The sequence below is a fragment of the Periophthalmus magnuspinnatus genome, chromosome 15 (assembly GCF_009829125.3).
Source record: "Periophthalmus magnuspinnatus isolate fPerMag1 chromosome 15, fPerMag1.2.pri, whole genome shotgun sequence".
Lineage (NCBI taxonomy): Eukaryota > Metazoa > Chordata > Actinopteri > Gobiiformes > Gobiidae > Periophthalmus > Periophthalmus magnuspinnatus.
Window position 1 is genome coordinate 29432782 of NC_047140.1, and position 23304 is coordinate 29456085.

A 23304-nucleotide genomic window follows, 5' to 3' on the forward strand; every position below is an offset into this window, starting at 1 on the left:
GTCCTGGTTAAGTCCCGGTTTAGTCCTGGTTCAGTCCCGGTTCAGTCCTGGTTCAGTCCTGGTTCAGTCCCGGTTTAGTCCTGGTTCAGTCCCGGTTCAGTCCTTGTTTAGTCCTGGTTTAGTCCTTGTTCAGTCTTGGTTCAGTCCTGGTTCAGTCCTGGTTCAGTCCTGGTTCAGTCCTGGTTCAGTCCTGGTTCAGTCCTGGTTTAGTCCTGGTTCAGTCCTGGTTCAGTCCTGGTTCAGTCCTGGTTTAGTCCTGGTTCAGTCCTCAGAGTGTGTCTTTGCTGCTGGTCCATGTAGAGTATTACACTTAGTAAAGTTCTCACTTTTTCTACACATTTAAACTCACTTCAGCTCCATATAGTGACACTTATGGTTTTATTTGGTTTTATTTTCCCCGTCATAACTGAAGTCTGTTCCAGAGTGAGGTCCGGGGCGATATTGTTTGATAATTTGGCATAAAACCTGTATCTGTCTCTTTGGGGAACTTTGTGTTTACAGCCACAGTTCGATACTGTACCTTTAACTGTTCAGTAGAATTACAACTGCGCCATCTTTATTTCCCGAGGGTCAGCACGTGGGCCTGTCGCAGCGACGTCTTTATCTCCCGACGGTCAGCACGTGGGCCTGTCGCAGCGACGTCTTTATCTCCCGACGGTCAGCACGTGGGCCTGTCGCAGTGACCACAGGAGGGTACACGCACTTCCTCATTCTCTCTGCAAAGGCTTCTGGGTTCAACTGTGGGCCAGCGTCCAAACTGTGTCGCAAAAACGTCAGGTGCAGAGGTTCTTGTGAGTGTTGTCTAAGAATCTAACCCGCAACTTCCCCGTAATGATGCAGGAGGGCTAACCACTCTGCCACCAATCTGTACCAGCCTTAAGCGGCAGACTGGGCTCTGATTGGCTGAGCTATTTCAGAGAGGCTATAAAAGCAGAGAGCTGCAGTGGGTGTGTTCAGAGGAGCTAACGTTGGTGCTAATGAGTGAACAGGCTGTTAGCATACTGGCTAACAATACTGTTGCCCTGGATCGAGTTAAAAATAGAATATAGAGCCCCCATTGTTGTTCAAAGATGCATGGATTTTCCCAACAAAACTCCCGTCTCAAACCATTTTTTCAACGTATAAAAGCTCGAATGATATTTTTTAGCGTCTTTAGCACTTTTTCGTTGCACTACCGGGTCATTTTTGGTTATTTTTTTTGACTATATGACTAGATTTGCGCCATAAAAGATTGAATTCCTAGCTCGTGTGACTCGTTACAGATGCAAACTCGGCGCTAAACAGTTTCATTTTAACAATATTGTAGATTTATAATAGTTTTTGCGGGTTAAAGTCGCTTTTGCAATACTATCGTTTATCGTCAGTGATATATCGAGCTTCCAAATGTGTTATCGTGACTGTTGTATCTGCGGAACTACGCGGCGCCGAGCTGGTCTAACACACCTGTGAGGATGCCGGAGGGCTAACCACTCTGCCACGGGGCCGTTCCAGCCCTGACACGTCCGAGCGGCGGCAGACTGCGCTCTGGTTGGCCGAGCTATTTCAGAGACGCTATAAAAGCAGAGAGCTGGCGGTGAGCGTGTTCAGAGGAGCGTTCTGGTCTTAAACTCCGGTTGCATCATCAAATTGGCTTCACCCTGCGCCCAGAGAGTGATGGGACTTTCGGCTCTTTTGTTGGATTCGAATCTTTCGGAGCCGGTTAACAAGACTGGCTCTTTTACTATTTAATTACATGACAGAAGCCAATGTGAGAACTCATTTTAACAACAAACTAATCACAGATGTATTTAAAATGGTTCAAACTGAGAGTGGGAGAGTTTTTACCCTTTAAAATATTCAAAATCGAAATAAAACACCGCACTACAATAATAATAATTTAAAAACTAGCTGTTATTATGACGAAAAATGAGTTTTTTTGTGCACAAATCTCTCATTCGTGTCGCCTGTTCCGCTTCTGAGCTCATTCTCGTGTTGGTTTAATGTTAAATAGTTTGAAAATGCTTAGAAATTAGAAAGAAAAGATTGAAAAAAATTAGATCCGGTTCCAGACGTTCACGAATCGTCTGAATAAGTGTGAACACAGAGGGTCAGAGAGACGGTCTAAAGCAGGACTGATCTGTTTAATGTTTATCAGAATCAAAATCACAGCTGGAGCATCAAATCACAAAGGCTGAAAGTATTTTTAGACACGAGAACGTCCAAATATCACAGTGTCTTGTATTTTTATGGAAGATCTTGTTGTACCTGCAGCTCAGATCTACAAACATGTTCTGAAAAGTATTAGATTCTTGTGTTAGTTTATCAGTTCATATTTTAGGAACATCACAAATGCAAATCAGACCTGTTCTGAAAAATGGACTTTAAACACGTTATAGTTGATTCACCATTTGCTCATACAAAGTTGTATTTGGAGAGACATTTTTAATCGTTTATTTTCAAGATGCCACGTTGCCGATCGAGGCAAGTTTATTTGTACAGCACAATTTGTAATTCACACAAATCAAAACATAAATAATCACAAATAATCATCATAAAATTAACATTAAAGCAGAAAAGTGCAGAATAAAAACGTTTCAGTCTCACATCTTCAGGAAGATTGTTCCAGGTTTTATCATAAAACTCAAACACTGACTCCCCATGTTTAGTCCTGGTTTAGTCCTGGTTTAGTCCTGGTTTAGTCCCGGTTTAGTCCTGATTTAGTCCTGGTTTAGTCCAGGTTCAGTCCTGGTTTAGTCCCAGTTTAGTCCCGATTTTGTCCCGGTTTAGTCTCGGTTTAGTCCCGGTTTAGTCCCAGTTTAGTCACGGTTTAGTCCCGGTTTAGTCTTGATTTAGTCCTGATTTCGTCCTGGTTTAGTCCTGGTTTAGTCCTGGTTTAGTCCTGATTTAGTCCTGGTTCAGTCCTGGTTTAGTCCCGGTTCCGTCTTGGTTTAGTCCAGGTTTAGTCCTGGTTTAGTCTCAGAGTGTGAGATGGCTCATGTGGCTCATGTGGCTCATGTGGCTCATGTGGCTCATGTGGGAGTTGTTCTTTGGTGCTGGTCCAGAGCTGCTTTAAAGTCTCTGAGCCACAGGAGCCAGAGACCTGAGCCACAGGACACATGTGTGAAGTACTTCCTGGTTCTAGTCCTGACCCGAGCAGCAGTGTTCTGGATGTTCTGGATGTTCTGGATGTTCTGGATGTTCTGGATGTTCTGGATGTTCTGGATGTTCTGGATGTTCTGTTCTGTGGCTCGTTTGGAGAGTCCAGTGAGCAGGACGTTACAGTCGTCTAATCTACTGGAGACAAATGCAGGATAAGTCTCTCTAAGTCTGGATTTGACAGTATAAATTCGATTTTTGCAATGTTTTTTAAATGGTAAAAAGCTGCAGATGTTATTGATTTGATGTGACTGTTAAGTTCAAGTCTGAGTCCATTATTACCTCAGATTTCCTGCCTGATTTGAAGGTTTTAGAGCGAGACACTGGACATGATCAGTCTCAGGTACAAACCCACAGTGACGCACGCACTTCATTCTCCAGTTTTATCTTCTTAATCGCTGATGCTCGTAGGATTCGGGAGGGTTGCGTCGTCGTTTTGGTACAAATGACAAAAAAAATCCACTGCGTCAACAAAGAGCTGCGACACGGCTCTTTGTTGTTATTATTTTTAGATGAATATTGCGATTTAAAATGTGCAAATTATAACATAACGATCCACAGGTGTCACAGATTATAGTTACAGAGCGACACACGCACAAAAAGTCTAAAGATTTATTGCTCCTGGAGTTGCTCACGATGGAACTGAATCGTACATTTCAACATATCACAAATTGCAATTCCCTTTTTTTGTTTAAATTTTCCAGAAAGAAAGTAGTTCCTCAGTGTCAGATCTATATTATTAATGCTAACGCTGATGAATGAATGTGTGAAATGCTGTTTAACTCAAAAACAAAACACAAAAACCCATTGTTGGAGTTTATAAATTCAAAAATACTACACCTTTGGTCCAGTTCCAGTCCAGCGTCAGGGTGGGGCACTAACACGACTTCCTTTCTCACAGATTTGCAGATGTTCTCATGTCGTATCTCGTGACTCACGATGGGCAAACACAGGTGCAGATGAACGCAGAGACGCCACATTATCACATTTTAGATAAAACATCACAACTCGTGTTTATCTTTTACTACCGACACGAAGCAAATACTGTACGTTCAATGAAATCTTGTTTTATCACACCCGACCAGCCTTAAAAACACATTCTGATGTAACAAAACGTGATACAAACAGCTTCTAAAATTCAGTTTTAATCATTAATTTTATATTTTACAGTTAGTTGTTAGCCGGATAACTGTGACGTCGTTAAATGCAGATAAAAACTCGCTCAAAACTCGTTAAAAATATTTACTCTGTGCACACGTGTGACCAGTGATGGATAAAATAAGTGTTATTTAAGTAAAAGTATTGAAGTATCTGTTTAAAAATGCACTTTAAGACTAAAAAGTGAAAGTCTTTAAGCGTTAAATGAAGTAATATGGATGTAAAATGATATATATTTGGGTCAAAAGTAACAATATGCATCAGTTTCTTCATTTTTCTTGTGTTTTTTTATTTTATTTTTATTTTTAAACTCGAAAACTTTAGTCAGGATGTTTCCGCAAAAGTGGTAAAAATAATCCCTCACAAAATCATATGAAAAGTATTTTTGCTTTCCAGTCCTGTTCAAAAATGTAGTAGTAGGAGAAAGTACAGATTTTGCTCTCAAATGTAGTGAAGTAAAAGTAAAAAGTATCCACTGTAAAATCACTTTAGAGTACAAAAACCTACAAATTCTACTTAAATACTTTACAAATTGTACTTTGTTGCTTTCAAACACTGCAGTAAATGTTGTGTACTATTCTTACACATTAATAATTTACTACTCAAATACTAAATAGTACTACACAATTGACTGGACGTGATCAGTACACTCTGGGGAGGTCATGTGACGTGCGTTTTGCAGCCGTGTCCTGAGATTGAACCCCAAACCTCAAACACAAATGGAAAGTGGAGTAGTGCCAGCTGCGTCCCACACTGCCCGGAAATATCGAAATCATGACCGGGGCAAAGATACACGACCTCAGTACGAATATTTATGCTTTTACTTGGTCTGTAGACGAGCACCTGCGAACAGGAAACAGAGGAGTCATGTTTTTATTTAAGTATTGTTCTCAACTGCAGCTGTACAGATTATAATCCAACTACAGTTATCCCCAGATGAGTTTATACACAGAAGAGAAAAATGAGATAATATCAATAATAATAACAGTAGTAATAATAATAAATACACAATAAAGACAAGATAAATACAAAATAAATATATAGAAATAACATTGTAGTAATAATAATAATAATAATAATAATAATAATAATAATAATAATAATAATAATAATAATAATAATAATAATAACAGTAATAAAAGTAATAAAGGTAATAATAATAATAATAATAATAATAATAATAATAATAATAATAATAATAATAATAATAATAAAAGTAATAATAATAATAATAGTAATAAAAGTAATAATAATAAATACACAATAAAGACAAAATAAATACAAAATAAACATAGAAATAATACAATGTAATAATAATAATAATAATAGTAAATAATATTATAAATAATATAAAAAGTTAAATGGTCCTGTCAGAAAAAAGTCAGAAAAAAACACTGTTGTGAATCAGTTTTGAATATTGTGGTCGGACGTTGCTTTATATTTGTTAAACTTGAGCTTTTAATAAACGCAGGACATTAGCGCTGCCTGTGTGTGTTGTTTTTTTTAATCACAAAGTTTCACTGTAGTTTAACTTCTGTGAAGAAAGTGAATCAAAAGACTCAATCCATCATGTTTTGAGAGTGAAGACATGGTGTGTTTTTATTTTATGATATAAGGTATTTGCTCAAATCTAATCACTGCAGATACACTGGTCCAATGCTGGTATCAGATATCGACTTCTAAATATCAGTTCAGTCGATATATAAGACTACGCACTGCTCATAATCGACCCAGAAAGTCTCATAATGTTTGAATTTTATTTACACAAACCGACACAGCTACATAACACATTTGGATCAGTTTTGTCTTATTTTATTTTTGTTTAAACGAAATAAACACTGTTCTCAGTCTGTGCTCTGGTATCGGTCGATATCAGGGATCTGCAGATATTTAAAGTAACGGTATCGGAATCAAAACAGTTTGAAATGAGACAAAACGATAGAAATGAGCAGTTTATTCTGTGCAGTGGTGGAAGCTACAAGTACAAGTAGTAAAGTACTTTTCATATGATTTGAGTTTTGTTTTTTTTATGTTCGTGGAAACATCTGGACTAAAATTTTCGAGTTGAAGCTTCGGGTTTGCGCAAAAAATAAATACACAACATTTTCACTTTAACAAATGAATAACACTGTGAAAATCTGTGAGAAATGTACTTTTTATTCTTAAAGTACATTTTTTAAACAGGTACTTAGATACTTTTACTCGGCTACACTACATTTGTCTAATAAAAAACACACTTTACAGGCTTTGCGAGGGGCCCCTTTTGCACTGGGCCCCCGGGAGACAGTCCCCTTTACCCCCCACAAGTCTGACGCCCCTGGAGATTTTTTTTTATGTGATATTTAAATTTTACTTGAGCAATAAACTTTAGTACTTCATCCACCGCTGCCCCTGTGCTGCCTTAAAACATTCAAACAGTATTATTATTATTATTATGAGCTATAAAAGTGTAATTACTATAAAAATCTAAAGTGTTTCTGTTTTTTTTTGTGTTCATCTTCAGATTAATCCGGATTACACGCCTCAGTGGACTAACAAACTCCACTTTTTGCCTTCAGTCAGAGCAGAGGCAGAATACGCCCAGGCATGTCTGCAGCACAGCGAGTACACACTGCACTACACGAGTACACGCTAGTACTACACACTACACATGCACGGCTACACACACGCACACACACACACACGCAGTAAACCCGACACACTGACATGAAAAGTAACCACTGACGTTGAACTCTTGAGATAAGTCTTTCACAATAGACTGCCCTGCGCAAAAGAGGAAAGGAAAAAAAAAAACGTGTTAAAAGATTTACACCGGAGATAATTTCAAAATAGTCTTAACACAAAACTGACTCCTGAACCCGACACCTGCCCCGTGCGAACACTTTAAGAAATAAACGCCTCCAGACTACACCAGTCAAGTCATTTTTTATTTATTTTTACTCCTTTTTTTTTACAGAACACGTCAGAAATATGAAGAAACATATGGACTTGACCTGGACTCGAGCCAGACTTGAGTCACTATTTTGGTGATTTGAGACTTAATAAACTGGACAAAGACTTTGGTCTGGACTTGGACTTGAGGGTCAGTGACTCGGGACTTGACTTGGACTTGAGCCCTGGCACTTGAGATGACTTGATGTTTCTCCTCAAAAATATAAATCTTTACTTGATTTGTCTAAGAAGTTTAGAAACTTTAGAAACGTGGACCAAGACAAAATCATATAAATTGCAAAAATGTGAGCTGTGTTTGGTGTTTCGGTTTGAAGACTTGAAATGACTTGAAGCTCAGAGTAGAGGACTTGGACTTGACTTGGACTTGAGGGCTACTGACTCAACAGGAATCAACTTGGCCTTGTCTGTGACTCGGGACTCGACTTGGACCTGTTTGTGACTCGGGACTCGACTTGGACCTGTTTGTGACTTGGGACTCGACTTGGACCTGTTTGTGACTCGGGACTCGACTTGGACTCGCTCGTCTGTGACTTGGGACTCGACTTGGACCTGTTTGTGACTCGGGACTCGACTTGGACCTGTTTGTGACTCGGGACTCGACTTGGACCTGAAGCAAAAGACTTGAGACTTGATTTGTTCCACTTCTGTTATGTAGAAAACTTTTTTTCCCCTTTTTTTCTTTCAATTCGAGTTTATTCACACAGCACTTTTAAAACGACTTAATTTGACCAACTCATCTATATAATTCCATAAATTTTACATATATTTGAAGTATTCTGTGTGTATAAAATGTAGAAATAAGTAAAAATAAATTACAAAAAAACATAAAATGAGAGGTTCTGTCCAAATCTTGAACGTGTTACTAAATATTTTTCGACAAAGCAGGATTTGAATATAAAACATATTTATTTATGTTTTATTATTTACCTTTTCCTTTTTGCTTCATACATGTGATGTGTGTTGTGTGTTGTGTGCGTTGTGTGTTTGTGTGTTTGTGTGTTGTATGCGTTGTGTGTGTTGTGTGTTGTGTGTTGTGTGTTTGTGCTCGTGTCGTCGCTGCTGGTGCCAGTGAAACACGTGTAAAAGGAGGAAGTGCTGAAGGGGAATTGGCTTTCACATGTTTGGCTGTGATGCTGTAAACAGATATTTGAAGTAGCATCTTGGATCAGTTTGTGCTTTTTCTTTCTAATCAACACTTTGCTCATAAAGTCTCCTGTGCGTCGTGTGTGTATTAAAAAACACAAGGTCAAACTACACGACCGGACAGAAGTCTGGACACGCCCTCTCAAAGAATCCTCCCTTTACTTCGTCAAAAAATATTTAGTCAAGCAAATTTACTCTTGTTTCTTTGCCACTTAATTCCATGTTTCTTGCTTCATGACTGAAATAAATAAATATATTGAAACACTGGAGCTCGTATAAACATTCATGATACTGTGAAGAGCAGAGTTCTCCAGAGTCCATCACCACCAACTCAAAGTCTCAAATATTTTTCATTCCACCCAGATTATTTTATTTATAACACGTTTCGTTGAAAAGAAAAATAACTCCAGACTCAATGCTAATTTTGCCTCACTGTCTGTCTCTGTCTTTGATGAGCAGAGATAAAAACATGTTTTTGAGGATGTTTTTCAGAGAAAATAAGAGCCGTCGGCTCGAGTTCACACGAGGACACACGAACACAGAGCTGCAGGCACAACAGGACAACGAATACACAAAAGTATCAGACCAGATCCACTTTATGTGGGCAGAGCCTGAGTGACAGACAACGGCCCCAGGCCCAGGATTTACACAAGGATCACACCAACTGTACAGAGTTATGCAACACTGCAGTACAGTGCAGTACTGTAGAGTGCAGTACAGTACAGTACAGTACAGTACAGTGCAGTACTGTAGAGTGCAGTACAGTACAGTACAGTGCAGTGCAGTGCAGTGCAGTACTGTAGAGTGCAGTACTGTAGAGTGCAGTACAGTACAGTACAGTGCAGTGCAGTGCAGTACAGTACAGTGCAGTACTGTAGAGTGCAGTACAGTACAGTACAGTGCAGTGCAGTGCAGTACAGTACAGTACAGTGCAGTACTGTAGAGTGCAGTACAGTACAGTACAGTGCAGTGCAGTGCAGTACAGTACAGTACAGTGCAGTACTGTAGAGTGCAGTGCAGTGCAGTACAGTGCAGTGCAGTGCAGTGCAGTACTGTAGAGTGCAGTACTGTAGAGTACTGTAGAGTGCAGTACAGTGCAGTACAGTACTGTAGAGTGCAGTACTGTAGAGTGCAGTACAGTGCAGTACAGTACTGTAGAGTGCAGTACTGTAGAGTGCAGTACAGTGCAGTACAGTACTGCAGGTTCAGCGAGGGCAGTGTAAAGTCCAGCCATCAGGTCTATGCACATGTATATCTACACAATATATGTACACTGTATGTGTACACAGTATGTGTACATGTACAGTGTAGTACATACAACAGTCCTACAGGTGCACAGTGAAGACACTATAAAGAACATCCATCATTTACATGTACATGTACTCTGTTTATGTACATGTCACTGTCTGAGACGGGGTTTGAGGTGATGAACTGGTGCCAATATACAGGAAAATATATAGGAAAATATACAGTATGATATACAGTATGATATACAGGAAAATATACAGTATAATATACAGGAAAATATACAGTATAATGTACAGTATGATATACAGTATAGTATACAGTATAATATATAGTATGATATACAGGACAGTGGCTGGGCAGATTTTATTAGTGTTATTTTATATAACAAACTATTCACAGATCAAATATAAACCTGCTTTGGACAAATGCAGTTTTAGGATTGGATTTATATTTTGTGATGAAAATGTTTTGACAAACACTTGGTGATTTGCTCTTTGCTGTAAAACACTGAATGTTTTATTTTTATTACTATTATGAAGTAACTTTATTTCTTCTTTCACTTCACACATTGTACTGACCTTCCTTCTGGAACTTTCTACAACACAGTTTGGTTTACTCAGATAAATAAATACATGTGTAAATCATCACTTCACTGGTGACTCGGGGTTGATCTTTCCACTGTCCTGTTTGGCTCTTAGTTGGGGGGGGGGGGTATTACCTCATGTCTGCGGATCATACCACTCAGGGGGGGGGGGGGGGGGGGGGGTATGTGACTCGTATGTGACTCGACCCACTAAACCAACAGAACTTTCTAAATTTAATGTTACAGAGCCAAAGCGAGGAAGGGCATCTGGCATAAACACAAACTAAAGCAATGAGAAATCTTTAAAAAAAATGAAATAATAACTCATTTGCGTAATTCCAAATAATCATTTTTATTTCAATTTGAAGGATCAGATCAAATCTTTGCACAGACACAACTTTTTAATTCATGAACAAAGGATTTTTAACAATATCAAGGCTATTTTTGTACTTACTCTTGACACATCACACTACCCTCCTGCCACTGCCCCGTAAAGTGACCCACGGGACGTCCCAGGAGGAGCAGCTGCGGTCTCATGATGATGATGTCACCGCCCCGGCCTGAGTCAGCACCAACTGAAACGAAAGGACAAACACAAAGGTCACAAAGGTCACTCCGTGCGGCTCATTAGCTCATTCCTCTGACATGAGCGGTGGGATATTCTGGGACTGGACCCGTTTTAACCTCCGTGCTGCTTAAATCCACGTGTGTTTGTTCTACAGAGGCGGCGCTCAGGTCGTCCGAGCCGCTCAAACGCAACGTGAAGCTTTAAACAAGTTAACACTGGCTTCTGCGCCATAAAATATTCATCACACACTCCCACGAGCCGCAGCTTAAGCCAATTATAAAACATAATCTATACACCCCACTGTGAAATATTTACGAGCTGCAGGAGAAGAGTCTGCGGCAGTGAACAAGGAGACTTTGAAAACACAACAGAACTATTCAAAAATGTGTTTCAGAACGTAAAATGTGAGGGTTTTTCAGGACTATTCAACAACGTCCAGAAGGAGGGGAGTGTGCATTGTGTTCCTTGGTCATTTTTGATCCCACAGAACAGATAAAAAGTGGGATGTTTGTGTGAATGGGACTTGAAATGGATCAAAAAACACACATTGCATTGTCTTTTATAAATAAATAAATATTAATAAATAAATGAAAATATATAAATAAATAAAAACAAATACATATATAAAAAATATAAATAAATAAATAAAATAAATACATAAAAAAATAAATAAAAAATAAATAAATAAATGAAAAAATAGATAAATAAAAAATTAAATAAATAGATAACTAAAAATATATAAAGAAATAATATATAATAATAAATAAAAACAAATAAATGTATAAAAAATAAATAAATACATACAAAATAAATAGATAAATAAATAATAAAGAAAAGAAAATAAATAGACAAATAAAAAAATAAAATAAAATATAAATAAATAAATAATAGTGTTACTATAATAAATAAATAAAAATATATATATAAAACAGGCCTGTATTGTAATCTGTAAAATCCACAATATTTAAAGTCATGTTTCCACCAAGATATCATTTGAATTTTGTCATCAGGAAAAAATAAAATAATAATATCACTCACACCTATTGTTAATTATAATGATTCATTCTGAAGAGTTAAAAAACACAATGTGTAAATAATAAAATAAATATATGTTTCTAAAGATAGCTCGTGGTGTTTCCATTAGGACGTCCCTGTTTGTCCAGTGGAATTTTAACAGCTCTCAGGCTTTGGATCTGTGTGTTTCTGTGGTCTGGAGTCTGGTCATAAAACTGGACGGTCTCTCGAGAAAAACATGTGGCAAACGTGACAAAACTCTTCAAAACGTCTCCAAGCGCCACACACTCACGGGTTATAGGTGTGTGTGTGTGTGTGTGTGTGAGAACTCGTGTGCAGACGGGGCCTTCGTTTAACTACCCACAATGCACCTCAGCAACCTGCTACCACATCACAAAGTAGTAAAATATTGTACTTAAGTAAACATTTAAGTGTCTGTACTTTGTTTATGTACATTTTAAACTGGATGCTTTTTACTTTTACTTATTTGAGAGCAGTATCTGTACTTTATACTACATTTCTGAACAGGACTGAAAAGTAAAAGTATTTTTTATTATTCCCTGAGACCTGCTGAAAAGACTGACGGTTTATTTTTAACACGTTCATAGTTTAACAAATAAAAACGATTCAGTTGTTTCTGTTGAAAATTCAGCTCAAATCTTTATCAAAATCACCACATTTGAAGCTTTAAAAGACTCAAAATCTGCGCAAAATACTTACTTTTTACTCTTTAAGTACATTTTTCAACAAGTACTTCAATACTTTTACTCAAGTTGATTTTTTCATGTGCTACTTTTACTTTTACTTGAGTATTTTGTTTGCTCTAGTATCTGTACTTTCTACTAAAAATATTTTTTATTAAATTTTTTAGTTTATTTTTTATCACCTGAGACCTGCTGAAAAGGCTGAGGGTTTATTTTTAACATTTTTGTAGTTTGAGCAAAACAAAAATCTAGAAATAAAAACAGGAAAAAAAATCTCAAATCTTTATCAAAATCACCACATTTCAAGCTTTAAAAGACTCAAAATCGGCATTAAATACTTACTTTTTACTCTTTAAGTACATTTTTAAACGGGTACTTCAATATTTTTACTCAAGTTGATTTTTTCATGTGCTACTTTTACTTTTATTTAAGTATTTTCTGGTCTAATATCTGTACTTTTACTTAAGAAACACAGCTGAATACTTGTACTTCTTCTTCCACCACCGCCGCCACACACCATTTCAGTAAATTTCAGAGTTCAGTCTTGTTTTCTGATAAAAATACACAATTTACGTATATATAGTACTGCACAAAGTTCTACAGTGTCTTTATCTGGGCGAAGAGATCAGGGGGAGGGGCCTAAGGATGACATCACTCCATGAGCTCGCCTGACAAACTGCACGTCTCTTTAGGATGATGCCATTTTAAACCCCACTCCCACAGACAAAACCATCTGCTCCGTCGGGCTGTCGTAGTACAAGTACAAGTACAAGTACAGTATACATGCACGTTGTCATTATTACCATGTACCAAGTGTTCTAAGTACTCAGAAGAAAGTACTCTGATTGGTAACGGATTACATTACAACGTACATTTTATGGAAAGTATTCAGTATTCTGTAATCAGTGATGTAAGAAGAACTCGATTTTGTTGCTGAAGTAAAAGTACACATGGGCAAAAAGTAAAAGTATCACAAGAAAAAATCTACTTAACTACACGTTGTTTAAAAAGTACTTAAAGATAAAAAAGTAATAATATTTCCTGCAGTTTTTGAGGACATATAAGGCATTAAATGTAGTGATTTTGATACAAATTTGTGTTTTTTGTTTTGTATAAAAAAATAAAAAAAAACTTTTACTTTTCAGTCCTGTCCAGAAATGTAGTGGAGAAGAAAGTACAGATACTGCTCTCAAATGTAGTGAAGTAAAAGTAAAAAGTATCCTGTTTAAATATACTTCTAAGTAAAGTACAGATACCTCATATTTGTACCACTATCTGTAACTAAACACATTTTCAAAGTCACTGTTACTTTAAGACGACGGATGATTCATTTAAATTCCAGAGCTTTGTCCTGTGGGTGGACCTGGCAGATGTGAGGTCCTGTCAGATGTGAGGTCCTGTCAGATGTGAGGTCCTGTCAGATGTGAGGTCCTGTCAGCTGAGAGGTCCTGTCAGCTGAGAGGTCCTGTCAGCTGTGAGGTCCTGGCAGATGTGAGGTCCTGTCAGATGTGAGGTCCTGTCAGCTGAGAGGTCCTGGCAGATGTGAGGTCCTGGCAGATGTGAGGTCCTAGCAGATGTGAGGCCCTGGCAGCTGAGAGGTCCTGTCAGCTGTGAGGTCCTGTCAGATGTGAGGTCCTGGCAGACGTGAGGTCCTGTCAGATATGAGGTCCTGTCAGATGTGAGGTCCTAGCAGCTGAGAGGTTCTGTCTAATGTGAGGTCCTGTCAGATGTGAGGTCCTAGCAGCTGAGAGGTCCTGTCTGATGTGAGGTCCTGTCAGATCTGAGGTCCTGTCTGATGGGATCATTCTGTCTCTGTGACGTTGAGGCAGGCCTGTTCTCTAAACGTTTTCTCTAAACAGGACACTAAACTATTATGTGCAATAAAGACCTGCAATGTGACACTTTGAAGACATAACTCAACACTAACACTAACCTCTTAACACTAAAACTAACCCTAACACCAACACCAATACCAACACTAACACCAACATTAACACTAACACCAACACTAACACCAACACTAACACCAACACTAACTCCAACATTAACCCTGACACCAACACTAACACCGACACCAACATTAACCCTGACACCAACACTAACACCGACACCAACATTAACACTGACACCAACACTAACACCGACATTAACCCTAACACCAACATTAACACTGACACCAACACTAACACCGACATTAACACTAACACCACCATTAACACTAACACCAACACTAACACCAACATTAACCCTAACACCAACACTAACACCGACACCAACATTAACACCGACACCAACACTAACACCGACATTAACCCTAACACCAACATTAACACTGACACCAACACTAACACTAACACTAACACTAACACTAACACCGACATTAACACTGACACCAACATTAACACTAACACCAACACTAACACCAATGTTAACACTAATAATAATACTAACACTAATACTAACAGTAACACAAACCCCAACACTACTGCTAACACAAATACTAACCCTAACACTAACAGTAACCCCCAACACAAATCCTAACCTTAACATTAATGCTAACATTAACCCTAACACTGACCATAACGTTAACCCTGATCCCCTAACCCAAACTCTAATACTAACCCCACCCCCAACACTAATCCTAACTCTAAGCCCTAACCTTAACACTAACACTAGCACTTAACCTAGCATTAGCACTTACCCTAAAACTAACACTTACCCGAACACTAACACTAATCCCTAACACTAACACTAGCGCTAACACTAACACTTACCCTCACAGTAGCATAAGCCCTAACACTTACCCTAGCAGTAAAACTAAAACTTACACTAACCCTAACACTTACCTTCGTGCTAACACTAAACCTAACACTTACCCTCACACTAGCACTAACCCTAACACTTACCCTCGCACTAACACTAACACTAACCCTAACACTTACCCTCGCAATAACACTAACACCCTCGCAATAACACTAGCCCTAACACTTACCCTAGCACTAACACTAACACTTACCCAAACACTAACACTTACCCTAGCACTAAAACTAACACTTACCCTAGCACTAGCACTAACACTTACCCTCGCAATAACACTAGCCCTAACACTTACCCTAGCCCTAACACTTACCCTAGCCCTAACACTAGCCCTAGCACTAACACTAGCCCTAACACTTACCCTAGCACTAGCACTAGCCCTAACACTTACCCTAGCACTACCACTAGCCCTAATACTTACCCTAGCACTAACACTAACACTTAACCTAGCACTACCACTAGCCTTAACCTTAAAAATAATGTTTTTATTGTGATTTTTTCTTCAAAGCTGAGACTCCCGGCCTAAACCACGTGAAGGTTCTGTGGCTGCTGAGTTCGGCTCGATGTGGCTCAGATAAAATGTCTGCAGTGAAGACGGACACAGCTGTATAAACAACACTCACACACGCACAACACGCACAACACGCACAACACGCACACTCCAGCTCTAATGGACAAAATGGCCGACTGCTGCTAATCTGCTGAGACATAAATCAACATTACAACAGACAAGTGGAGATATTTATGACAAACGTAACAATGTAAGGCCCAAATCCACGTCTTTTGATACACGGCACCTCCTCGTATCACAAAGATGATGCTCAAAGGTCAAATAATCCTCAAAATGGAGAGATTTTTGACATTTTCAAGTAAGATTTGAGCTGTAGAGAGTAGAATAGAACAGGCCTTTTAGTGATACTTGCTATTTAAAAACAGTTCCTTATTTATTCCTGAACGTTGCAACCACTAACCTTAAAAATACCTTAAGATAGCAAAAATATATCTTATGTAATTGTGATTATTACGAGTTAATTGAGTAAGAAGAATGTGTATGTGTACTAAAGTAGACAGTTGAAGTGGGTCAACAAACCCACACAGTTTGTTGCCAGGTTTCTATAGCCTCAGCTGCAGCAGATAAGACTGGAATCTACATAACAAAGTACAAATAAAGATTTTAACCTTAACCTCATAAATTGAAATGTGAATTGTGTTAAATCTGAACACAAAAAGATGCAAAACAACCCCAACACAATCGAGTGGACAATATGGCAAAAAGTGAATCAATGTTTTTTCTCCTGTTCAAATATTTTAATAATAAGATTCATGAGCCGTGATGGGAAGAATACTTCAAAAATAGATGTTACAGAATACTGAATATCCAAATTAAAATGTGTTTTGTAGCGTGTTAAGTGACATGGGCCAATCAGAGTACTGCATTCTTAATATTTACATTATGTTATAGTGTAAAGATATGACAGAATTACAAAGCAGCTTTATTTTTGATGCTGTTTGTGATACATTTATTTATGTATAATTAGAGTCACACACACTCACATGTACACACTAAGATCTGTGTTTTCTGTATTCTCACTAATACTGTGCAGATCAAAGCCAAAATTGCAGTTGAAGTACTGACATGTATTCCTTTTAACACAGGAATACATTCAAAAATACTATCAATGGGGCCGGTCCAAGCTTTCAGGGGGGGCTAAGCTAAATATGTCTGGGACCACCCGGCAGCAAATGTCTCATGGCTCAAATATTGATGATTCACATTTGACACATTCTGACTCTGATCTCATCTCCTTGACTAATTGTATATGTGTTTTTCTGACCAACATCAGACTGAAAACATCCGAAGTGTCACAACTACCACAGTCACAAGAACAACAGACAAACATATAAGGGGGGTCAAGATTTTTGAGACTCTAGACAAGTTTCTGGTGGATTTTAATGTGTTTCAGTTGCGACAGTGGTCTTATATTTACATTATGTCGGGTCCTTGCTCTGGTTTAAACACAGAGCTGCCCTCACCTCTGCCTGACTCAAAAACAAACGTAGCAGCAGCAGATATTTTACTACTATAGATATAAAACAAATGTAATCGTTTGAGGAAGATATTTAGGCTCCTGCTGTAAACTCACAAGCCCTGTTAACAATAAAACTTGATATATTATATAAAGTTTTATTGGAAAACTCGATTACTTGACATTATAAAGGTTTGGGCCTCAAGCAGCTGCGTAGTCTGCTTATAGGCTGCGCATAGACAAGACAAGCCCGGTCACGATAACACATTTTGAAGTGCGATATACAGAAACCTAAAAAAAAAACCTCAAATCAAAACAAAAACAAAACTACAAAATAAAACTCTTATGTAGTTAGTGTGTCTCTATAATGAGCCATAGACGTTCAAAATACAGTCTTCAATCTAGACAGAAAAATACCCAAACTTTTCCCAGTAGTGCAAGTAAAAAGTCCCACAATAAATTCTGATCTCCAGAAACACGGCTCCATGTGTCATGTAGTGAGACATGTGTTGATATAGTAATTATCATGACAGGCCAAGACAGACGAGTCTTTAAAATGAACTTAATCAAAAGTTTCAACGCAAAAACTCCAAACTCCAAACAGCAGGACCGGCTGACAGACCTGTTGATCCAAAAGCTTAGCCTCATCACAATGTAAAACTATTTAAATTTAAGTAATCCCACAGCCTACGATCTGCCCAACATGACAATTAGCCTCTTATATTGTCATTAACTGCACATAACTCCAGACTGAAAGCCTTTCTGTCATCAGGTCACATGTCAGGACTGTGAAACACCTGTGCAGATCCTGGGACGTGCCGGGACCCGCTCCGCTGTCAGCTGGAGACACGGCTTAAAGGCTCACGTTACCAGATATTTTCTGATCTGTTATAATGTTGTTTCCTCATCACAAACAGAAATGGAGTTGAGTTTTGTTTCATTCACTTATGTTTAACACACAAACCCTGCAGATTTAGACGTCTCTCAAACTGAAAACACTCTGTTCCACCTTGTGATGTCATCATGTGGTAATACAGGAATTGCTCCACTGTGTTTTTAAACTCCACACACCTTCACTAGAAACATCTGCAAAATCTCCACCCTGAAATTGCCAATCTCTACAAAATTAAAGGTTAAGAAAAGTTACTCAGGTGTTACTCATGTGTGAATGAAACAAAACACAACTCCAGGTCTGTTTTTGATGCAGTAACAATATTATAACATGACTTAAAGCTCACAACAGTCAGTTTTGTGTAATATAGGACCTTGAAACAAAGACACAATCTCTGCCGTTTTCTCCTCCCGCCTGAACTCACCACGCCCAGCACTCCGCAGGGATGCAGGAGATGGACAAGTATTGATTGCAAAGACTCAGATAAATGAGGTCCACTTTAGCTGATTAACGTGGAGGGCTTCATGTAAAAGATACAACAAAACACACACAAGATGAATGCAGAGCTATGAAACGTTTATGGGGAGGTCAGCACTTAAGCAGACGCTGTTAAAATAATTGGGGTAAAAAAAAAAATAAATAAATAAAATAAAATAAATAAATAAAAAAATAAATAAAAATAAAAATAATAATATAATTGCGCTACTAAAAATTATTAACGATCCACGTCTTTCATAAAAAAAGATCATGTAAAATGTAAAAATACGACATATACATACACTTATAGTATCAGTTTGTGCTTTGGTGCCTTTGTGTAAATAAAATACGTTTCAAAAATACATTTAAAAAGTGAATTCTGTGTGTTGTATGTGTCATATGGTTTAATAATCGTTGATAATTTTTATATTTATAGTAAGGCAGAAGAGAAAATAAATACCCAGATACTCATCGCAGATGCTAAAGCTATAACCCGCAGCTTTAGCCCGCAGGCCGATTCTCACTAATGAGCTGAATTTAAAAAAGTATATATTTTATTCTGTTGCTATTTTTTTAATCACCTTTGTATTTATATAGATTTAAAAATGACAATATCTTAAAAATATGTTCATTATACGTGAAGTTTAGATAAGTTACGGTGAACTCTGACCTGCTCAGGTCAAAGGTCAGTATTGTGCGCGTGACAAAACCAGTGTTCCGCTCTCGTGCGCTGAGAAGGTGAATACAGTTTATGACTCAAGAAACATGGCAGAAAAAAATATATCACTTTCACAACGAATTTTACGATTATAGAAGAAACCTGCGTGTCTCATGTGCGGGGGGACACTTCACTAAACCTGCGTGTCTCATCTGCGGGGGGACACTTCACTAAACCTGCGTGTCTCATCTGCGGGGGGACACTTCAGGGACACTTCACTACGTGTCACAAAATCTCCACGCGCACTACGGCGGAAAAGGCACGTGAGCTAGAGGCAGATTTGGACAAACAACTGACTTTTTTCACGAGACCGGCGAAAAAGTCACAAAAAGCAACCGAGATTTATTTAAAAATGTGTAAGTAGATTTTTCTTTAACATTATTTAACCTCCTGAGACCCGAGTTCTTCCATCATGACTTTATTATTGCCTCTTTGTTATTTGGGCTGATTGGATCTGATGGTGTAAAAACAAACAATTATCTTTTTACATTATTATGTCCACATATGAGGACATTGAGTCTACGTTTTAATAATTTTGATAGAACATTTGGATAATGATTTGCAAAAACTATTAAGTGCCTGAAACAGTAACATTTGTCCTGAATAAAAACAAAATGAGTAAAAACAAATTGTGCCTCTTGGAAGAATGAGAGCAGGAAGACGTATGTTTTTACCAAAAAAAGTAAAAAAAAAAATATTCTGAACATTCTAAACTCTTAAAAATATTCTAAGTTTAACATTTTTGCATTGTTGTTCTTGTTGCTGTTCTTCTTCTAAAAATTTGCATTGTGGCCTAGACAACCCCAAAATGTTTTGTCCACATTTGAGGACACCAGGTCCCAGGGGGATAATTGATAATGTTTTGAATCATGGTGCAGCATAGTTCATGTTTTGTTAAAAAGGTTTGTCCGTGGCGCATGAAAATTTGACACTTTTCCTGTGAGATGTAGTGATGTAAGTGTCATCTGAAAATGTAACAATTACCAAGATTATTAAAATTAAAGTGCTGAATATTTATATCTGTTTCCCTCCTTGTTCATTCTTGATAATAATTGTGAGAAATCATTAACGTGATCGGTGTCTTCACATAGACGATTGTCATTTATCATTGTTAATAATGTTATCACTAAAGACAAACTGAGCACATTTGTTATTTCAGACGAGCGGATCAAACTGGTCGCCCTTCGTTTGACCCAGTGCCCATGAAGTAGCTCCCAGCTTCAAAAAGGTTGGTGACCCCTGGTGTAACTGACACTCATTTGAGCAGGTATGATTAAAAAAAGTAATTATCTTGGTGTTTATCAGGACTATTACGAGACCACGTGGTAAAATGGATGAAACCGACAATGAAAATGACACTCTGGTCTATAATTGAACAAAATAATCTGAATAATTTGAAATGTCCTTATGTAATTGTTGCGCCGCTGCTATAAAACGCATTTAGCGACAGAGCGTTACCACAACAGAAGCGGCCTGGAGCTTACGACTGTGATTTAGCTGACACGGCAGGTTTTATTGTCTGGAGTTTGGAAATCACCTGAAGCTCAACTCTCTATTTTTGTTGAGTAAAGATCCAATCACAGACATCTATCTATATATCAACAACAGGACTGCCGTAAAAGTCAAGAGGCGAGTCAGCTACGCCGCGTTAGAACAATAGACATGATATAACGTGAGAATACGATACAAGTGTTTTCTGTTTGCCAAATGCAGTAAAAGTATGAGTCATTTGGTTTGTATTAACAATATGTAGTAGTGATTTGATAGTAGTTTATTTTTTATACTGTATCTCTAACTATTGTGGTTCAAATATACTCAAGTAAAAGTATCACATGAAAAAATCAACTAAAGTAAAAGTATTAAAGTACTGGTTTAAAAATGGACATTAAGAGTAAAAAGTAAAAGTAGCTTGCAGTAGTTGTGCGTCGAGTGTGAGCCTCAAAACCGCCTCGAAAACGTATTTAAATAACACACAAACCTGTCTGTTTCTTGTACAGTTGTAAAAAGTACAACAAAAAACTAAAAAAGTTAATATTTTGATTTCATTGTCGTATTGTAATCGGTGTCGAGTATTGGATGAAGTACGCAATTGTGTTAATTAAATAAAATTACACATACAGAGGTAAAAGTTACTCAAGGAAAAGGAAAAGTATCACATGAAAAAAATTGACTCGTGTAAAAGTATTAAAGTACCTGTTCAAAAATGTAGTTGAGTAGAAAGTACAGATACTGCTCTCAAATATAGTGAAGTAAAAATGAATAGTATACACTGTAAAATGTACTTAAGTAAAAGTACAGATACAGAGGTAAAAGTATCACATGAAAAAATCGACTTAAGTAAAAGTATTAAAGTACCGGTTTAAAAATGTAGTGGAGTAGAAAGTACAGATACTGTTCTCAAATCTAGTTACGGTAAGTAAAAATTAAAATAATCCACTGTAAAATGTATTTAAATAAAAGTACAGATACAGCAGTAAAAGTTACTCAAGTAAAAGTATCACATGAAAAGCTTACGTACGATTTAAGTAAAAATACCTGTTTAAAAATGTACTTTAAGAGTAAAAAGTAAAAGTATAGTAGTATTTCACAAGTGTAAATGTGGTGACATTGATTCAAAATTAAACATATTTTGGTCACAGTAACAGTAGAAATATTTTTGTTTTCTTATTAAGTTTGTGTATTTATTTGAGCAGAAACGTGATTGTAAAAAATAAAAACAAATATATATATTTTCAGTTCATACATTTCTCAACTGCTGCATTTTAAACCACATAAAGGAACTACTCACTCCTCCCCCAGTGTGCACAGACACAGAGGGCGACGAGGGTTAAGTGTCTTGCCCGAGGACACACTGCCGCTTTTTAAAAATCTTTTTGTACGAGATTAACGTGCAGAAAAATGTTCAGCGAATGAGAAAAGTGGCGGTGTGACCCGTGGCGTTGCATCACAGCAGAGGGAGCCATAGAAACAGTAGGATTTGTACCTAAAGCGCAGGCTCCGCTCCCAAATGTTCAGCCAAAACCAGCCGTCGTCCTTCAAATCGTCATCTTTTTCTCCCTGCAATGAAAGAAGAACAAGACATAAACGCATTTTACAGACACGAATCAGCAAATACAAAAAACACGCAGACAGGAAACATGTTTGGGTCCATTCAAAACCAGCGACGTGTGTGTGACTGTGAGGGGAAAACGTCACACACTTTACCTTTTTATTTCAATTTATATTTGAGTTTTCATAAGTACAAATGTAAATAGATATCGTCACAAATAGGTCTGTCAATATAGACGCTGAACGAAACTACTGAAACTCATTTATGTCACTGACACGAAAACCCAAGAGCAGATTTAAACCACAAAAACTATTACTAAATGTGCAGGATTATTAAAAACATGTGGGGCAATAAATAAATTAACTGCAGAATGACGCTTAAGTAAAAGTTTGTATGAGAAAGGAGAAGGTAGAAGCGATTTATCCAACTTTACAGCTGAAATCTTATCAGAAAAAATGTCAAAATATCACACAAATAAGTATTATAAAGTAACTGTACACACTATAAATACTGGCCTCGAAAAAAATATTTAAAAATGTAAAAATAAAAACATAAAGGCAAGACAAGAGAGTAATGTGGTGGAAGGTAATGAAGTACAAGTAGTAAAAGTACTGTACTTTTTAGGTATCTGTGCTTTACTTGAGTACATTTTACAGTGGATACTTTTTACTTTTACTTCAGTACATTTGAGAGCAGTATCTGTACTTTATACTCCGCTACGTTTTTGAACAAGACTGAAAAAGTAAAAAGTACTTCTCATATGAGTTGAGGGGTTATTTTTAACATGTTTGTAGTAACATCCTGACTAAAGTTTAAGAG

At 37.4% G+C, this 23304-nt stretch overlaps 1 long non-coding RNA gene across 1 annotated transcript in view; it reads right to left on the bottom strand.

Annotated features, from left to right (window-relative positions):
* Window positions 1-7485: 7485 nt before the first annotated feature.
* LOC117382698 (uncharacterized) overlaps window positions 7486-23304 on the bottom strand; it is a 45675-nt gene continuing 29856 nt past the window's right edge. Inside the window, exons 3-4 of the long non-coding RNA XR_004542331.2 lie at window positions 22420-22493; window positions 7486-10794 (exon numbers count right to left, since the gene is read on the bottom strand). This is a non-coding gene — a long non-coding RNA (uncharacterized LOC117382698). The remainder of the gene's footprint in view (window positions 10795-22419; window positions 22494-23304) is intronic.